At 33.4% G+C, this 6,005-nt stretch overlaps 1 long non-coding RNA gene across 1 annotated transcript; it reads right to left on the bottom strand.

Annotated features, from left to right (window-relative positions):
• Positions 1 to 1,954: 1,954 nt before the first annotated feature.
• LOC115697106 (uncharacterized) lies at positions 1,955 to 5,570 on the bottom strand. The gene is made up of 3 exons (XR_004007882.2): positions 5,005 to 5,570; positions 4,603 to 4,675; positions 1,955 to 2,180 (listed from the first exon to the last, which is right to left on the bottom strand). It is a non-coding gene; the product is annotated as an uncharacterized LOC115697106 (long non-coding RNA).
• Between the last annotated feature and the right edge of the window lie 435 nt (positions 5,571 to 6,005).

Genomic DNA, 6,005 nt, shown 5'->3' with positions numbered 1-6,005 from the left:
GACTCCGCTTTCGTCAAAAAAGTTTAGTTGAGAACCTTTGAATTTCAAAAAAAAAAATTGAAATGACGGGTTTGCATTATACAATGTATTTCCAGATGAATTCCGGTTAATTATACATAAATGCCCCTTAAGTAATTTTTAAAGAATGAAACTTTGTAATTACTTAATATAAATAATTCTCTTTATTCATAACTGAAGCTTAAAGTTTACATCAATAATGCAAGTTACATCATTTATTTATTAATAGTAGGGTCACAAATGTTTGTACGTTCTAGTAGTTCTTTATTAACGAGCCATCAAGTCGAGCCAATTTATAGACTCCGACTCCAACTACTGCTTCGATGACATATGGACCCTTCCAGTTTCGCTTGAACAATCCTGTTCATGCATCTCTCGTATTTGCAAAGACTCGTCTTAACACCAAGTCTCCAACATTGAATAGTCTTTTCTTGACTTTTTTGTTGAAGTATATTGTGACTTGGTGTTGGTATGCAGCGTTGGTGATTTGCGACTCAGTTCGTTTTTCCTCAAGTAGATCCAAGGACAATTTTAAAAGTTCCTGGTTTTCTTCTTGATTATAAAACTCTCTTTTGTGAGTCGATATGTTCACTTCAACAGGCAGCATCGCTTCCGAGCCAAATGCTAGCGAGAAAGGAGTGTGTCCCGTGGCTATCTTCTCGGTAATTCTGTGGGCCCAGAGTACCGGAGGTAGCTCGTCAACCCATCTGCGTTTGGAAGTGTCTAGCTTCTTCTTGATAGTATCCTTTAAAGTTTTATTGACGGCTTCTACTAGTCCATTTGCTTGAGGCATGGATACTGACGAAAAGATTTTGATAATTCTATTCCTCTCGCAGAATTCAGTGAACAAGTCGCCATCAAATTGTGTTCCATTATCGGATACTATCTTCATGGGAATTCCAAACCTACAGATAATGTTCTTGACGACAAAGTCAAGGACTTTCTTGCAGGTTATGGAGACGAGGGGCTCGACCTCCGTCCATTTAGTGAAGAAGTCGACTGCCACTACTACAAAATAGATTTTCGGTGTCAGTTCGAGGACAATTTTTTAAAAAAACTGACACTAAAGATTACCGTAACTCTAAGGTGTCAGTTTATAATTGATACTTATAAGGACTTTAAGTGTCGGTTAGTAGATCGACACTAAGGGCTCGTTTGGAACGTCGTATAAGGTCGTATTGTATTGTATTGTATTATATTGAATTGTATTTTATGCAATATTTTTATGTAAACTATATGTGGTATTAACTTTTATGGACACTTAAATATATAATGTTTTAGTATAAATTAAAGTTTAATATAGTATTATATAAAATATGATATATAATCCAATTTAATATAATACAATACAATACGACCTAATACGACCTAATACGACGTTCCAAACGAGCCCTAAAAGTATAATCAAGACCAAAAAAAGTTCAAAGAAAATATACCTATAGATTGAGTACAAGTGTCGGTTCATAACTACACTTTTTGTGTCAGTTTTAAACTGACACTTATACTTTTAGTGTCAGTTCATAAAACCGACACTTATTCTACAGTCACAAAAAGTCAAATTTTTGGTGTCAGTTCTAAACCGACACTATTGAGTTTTGGTGTTGTTTTAAAACTGACACTTAACGAATACATTTATATTTTTTCTTTTAGTATCGGTTTAAAACCGACACCATCAAGTTTTGGTGTCATTTTATTACCGAAACTTAAAAGCTTTTTAGTGTCAATTATAAAATGACACCAAATAGTTATGGTATTTTTTTCTTTTTGCATTGGTATTTTTTTTTTTTTTGAATTTTTAGTGTCGATTTCTAATAATGGCACAATGTTATTGGCAGTGAGAAAATTGCAATTATTTATCAATTTCCCCACCTGCATTATATAATTTAAAAATTAGCATAAAATATCAACAAAAATTAAATAGCAAGAACATAACATCTATAACAAGTATACTTGTATTAAATTGAATAAGTATTATAACAAAGTACTGTATTTATACTAAAATTAATTGCAATTACATAAGTATTTCCTACTCAAAAACGTTCCAAAGCTTCAATGCATTATTAGTTTACTGAATTCATACGGAATAAATTTTGCCCTTTCATCCCGAACTATGTTGAGCTGTGGTCAAATGATTTATGTTGTCATGTTGATGAGGAATTAACCTGAGATGATCAATTAAAAAGTAATCAAAATCATATAAGAGATTAAAAAGGAGTTAAAATCTAATTTATATTATTGACCTGAAAATACTATAGTATAGTATAATAGTCCTATTCTATGATCTCATCTAAAAAATAATTAATAAATGATTTGATACATAAGTACAGAACACTCCTGCATCAAATCAAAGAATTAATTTGGTCACATATTTTAAATGCAACACTGTAATATCAATGTTACTATTAGAATTTTGCTAATAATATAATAATAATTATATACATTGAAGAAACAAAATTATTCCCTCATCTTCAATCTCAATTCACTCAACCCGAAACCATATTGAGCTGGTAATGAGATGGGTAGTGTACATCAGTGCTCCAAACAAGAATGACTTAATGTGTACTACATAATTCATAGGCTCTAGCTCCTAAAATTCACTTCCACTTCAATGTAATCCTTTATTTTCTCTTCTATAATTCTAAAACACCATACAACATTCTGAACAAAATTCATGAAAAACCAGATCACTGTCTTTATCACACTTAAATGAAATAAAAGTTACATTAAAAAGGATGACAAATAAGTTCACAAACAATGCATGCATTACAATCTTAATTATTATTATCTTTATTCTTGCTACAACTAATTTACTTTTCTAAAATGAGTTTCTTCTAAGCCAAAAGTTGCAGTTATACTATAGCTATAATGACATTTTTCTTTCCCTTTTTCGTTTACATAAATTGAAAAGAGTTGTGTGCCTCAAAGTGAGCTCCAACATTTATCAAAGACTGAAAAAGGCCTCTAAATAATATAATGAATTATGCGATGACTAACATGGCCAATAATAACTGTTGCCCCTGATTTCGCCCAATATACGTGTATCAACCGGACAGGGACACGTGGATCAGATAATTTATAAATATTTGCTAAGTCTTTGTATGCCACAAGGAAACATCCTGGACATAGGTCCCGGAGGAGGCACCCGGAGTTCAAGGTGCTCCCGGAGGCTCACGTAACACTAAAGCACCTCCATGAGGTGTCAGGCTTCTCCTGAGCAATCAAGTCGCATTAAATGCTGCATGGGAGGAAGCGTGTTGGGACTGCAACACGCAATAAAGTCTGACGGCACAACCTCCAACCAGCAGCGCCACAGTAATGATCATTTAAGTCTAGCGACGGCTACACTGTGAAGAGTCACGTCAATCACAAGGCCAAAAAGGACATTCCTCATAAAAACCCTACAGCACCTAGAGATTTGACCATGCATTACTCATGGTATATTCATTGGGAATATCCAACTTTATGGATACTTACAGATACACTTGTAAGAACAATTCTAGGAATTACCCCACCAAAACACTATAAATACCCCCTCAAAACTCATTAAAGGGGATGGAGAATCTTGGGCTGCATATGAGCAAGAAGAGTAAATACTCACCAAGAACATTCTCTGTAATTATAAGGGTGACATCCTCCCAAGTATAAATTCTGTATTAAATACATCCATAAATAACAAAGACTCGTGGACTAAGGCTCATTAACGCCCCAACCACGTAAAAATCCTTCTCTCACTTTCTTACAGCTCAATAGTATAATCATATTTTATTAGTTGCCGAAAACCTCGGTCAACAATAACCAACTAGAAGACAACTTGTAGTTTGGTCACACTCCACTCTCCTAGCTTGCTAAGACTATTACTTCTAACACTCACTCACACTTACACTCACACTAACATTCACACAAAAAACAAAAAGAAAATAAAAATATTATATTAATGAAAACTCTATGCAAAGCATAATATGCATAGCACAACTGAAGCAAACAATCGTAACTAATACTTAGCATCACATATCAACATGAAAACTTCTTCAATGAAAGATTAGTCAACCCATATAAATAACATTAATGGATGTTATAGCAGACATATATAATACTAAAGCATAATTCTGAAATAGAATAAGCTTGTGAAACTGAACAAAACACACACAAACACAAGACTAGAAAGCTGTGAAATAGAATAACCCTAGTGTTAGTCCTCACCCAAGCATTCTTAACCAAAGCCCACAAAGATTGTTTAAAGCATTTGTCTATTGAAATGAAGGCTAGCTTTGTTAGGTCACTCTTTTTAATTTCTTTATATTTTTGGTCATTTGAAAGGTTTGACCAGATAGTAATTTTGAAACTACAGAATCTCTCTTAGAAATTCTAAGTAAACATTATGCCTTTTATCTCAGTATGGGAAATCAAATCATATTGTTTACAGCAATTACAATTATTCTGTTAATTATGTCTAAAAGATGTTTGCTCCTTTTCTAACCAGGCCGCTCATATACAAAACCTCTTCTCCTCAAAAAAATAAATAATACCAACAACAATAATTAGTTTATGAAATTTTGGGCTTAGAGAAACATATATAGAATTTACCTGAGAGTTGAAAGAGGGAATAATCTAACGACCCAATAAATCAGAAACCCATTAAACCTCTCCTTGAGCTCTCCTGTATTATTTTGTTTAGGATGCAAATTTGAAAGAGAAAAAAATAAATTGAAATCCTTCGATTTGAAGTGAAGAACGAACCATAGAAAATGAGAGAAGAGAAAATAAAGACTTGATTTATTATCATAGCTCCCGATACCCTAATATATGAAATTTTAGGCTAATTAAAACTTATGATTAGTTGGAAGATGTCGCAATAACAAAAATCATCTTAGAAATAAAAATCAAATCAGAAACCTACAGCATTTAGGACACATCTCTTGCAAAGTACTGATTTAGAAAAATAATAATAAAAGGAGCTACTACAATAGTGGATATTTGAAAGTTTACCTAGGAAAAGTATCAACTTTTCAATTGTCATTAGCAGAGCTTCCATCCTTGAGCCATTGGAGGAAGCTCAACTACAAGGCAACGAAATAATAACATTCAAAATAGTGAACATTTTATCATTTTATAAATAGCAAAAAAAAAAGTTAATACAAAATTTAACAAACATATTAAACAAAACCAGAAAAGTTAATCTACATAATCATCAATAGCACCCAAAGAAAACGAGATCTGGGAAACTAAAAAACTCCATTAAAAAAAATAATCATCATAATAAAAAATGAGCTAGCCTGTAAAAGACGATTCAAGTAAACAAATTGGCAGCTTGGCCTTTAGCTGCCGATTTCGGTGGCAACGGAGACACAGTTGGGGAGAGAGGAGCACAGGCAAGGCCAGTTTGGGGACGAGATAGTGTCCGGGCCAATTCAGGGATGAGAGACACAAAGGGAGGAGGGGGTGAGTGAGAGGAGGTTGGGTCGCCAGGAGAGGAGGCGAAGGGAGATAGAGCACTGGGGTTTGAGGTAGCTTCGAGGTCTGCGCGCAAAGATGAAAATGAGAGGGTTCAGGGGTTAAATGGCGGGAAACGAAAATAGCCAAATTTTGAGTGTCTTTGGTCTCGTTTATGAAACGACATTTAAAAGAGGTTTTTAACGATAAAAAAAAAAAGTTTATGGGACTTTTTTTTTATTTTTTTTTATTTTTTATGGGTATACTTTTAAGTGTCGATTTATAACTGAGACCAAAAGTTTTTTAGTGTCAGTTATGAATCGACACTTATACTCAATTTATATGTATATTTTCTTTGAACTTTTTTTGGTCTTGGTTATACTTTTAGTATCAGTCTACTAATTGACACTTAAAGTCCTTATAGGTGTCAGTTATAAACCAATACCTTAGAGTTAGGGTGATCTTTAGTGTCAGTTTTTAAAAAACCGTCCCTCGAACTGACACCAAAAATCTATTTTGTAGTAGTGTGAGTACCCTCTTATATATAGTTTGCCTTC

This window comes from Cannabis sativa, chromosome 7 (genome assembly GCF_029168945.1).
Source record: "Cannabis sativa cultivar Pink pepper isolate KNU-18-1 chromosome 7, ASM2916894v1, whole genome shotgun sequence".
Lineage (NCBI taxonomy): Eukaryota > Viridiplantae > Streptophyta > Magnoliopsida > Rosales > Cannabaceae > Cannabis > Cannabis sativa.
Note: the sequence above shows the minus strand (reverse complement) of the source record. Positions and strands in the feature narration are given on the sequence as shown.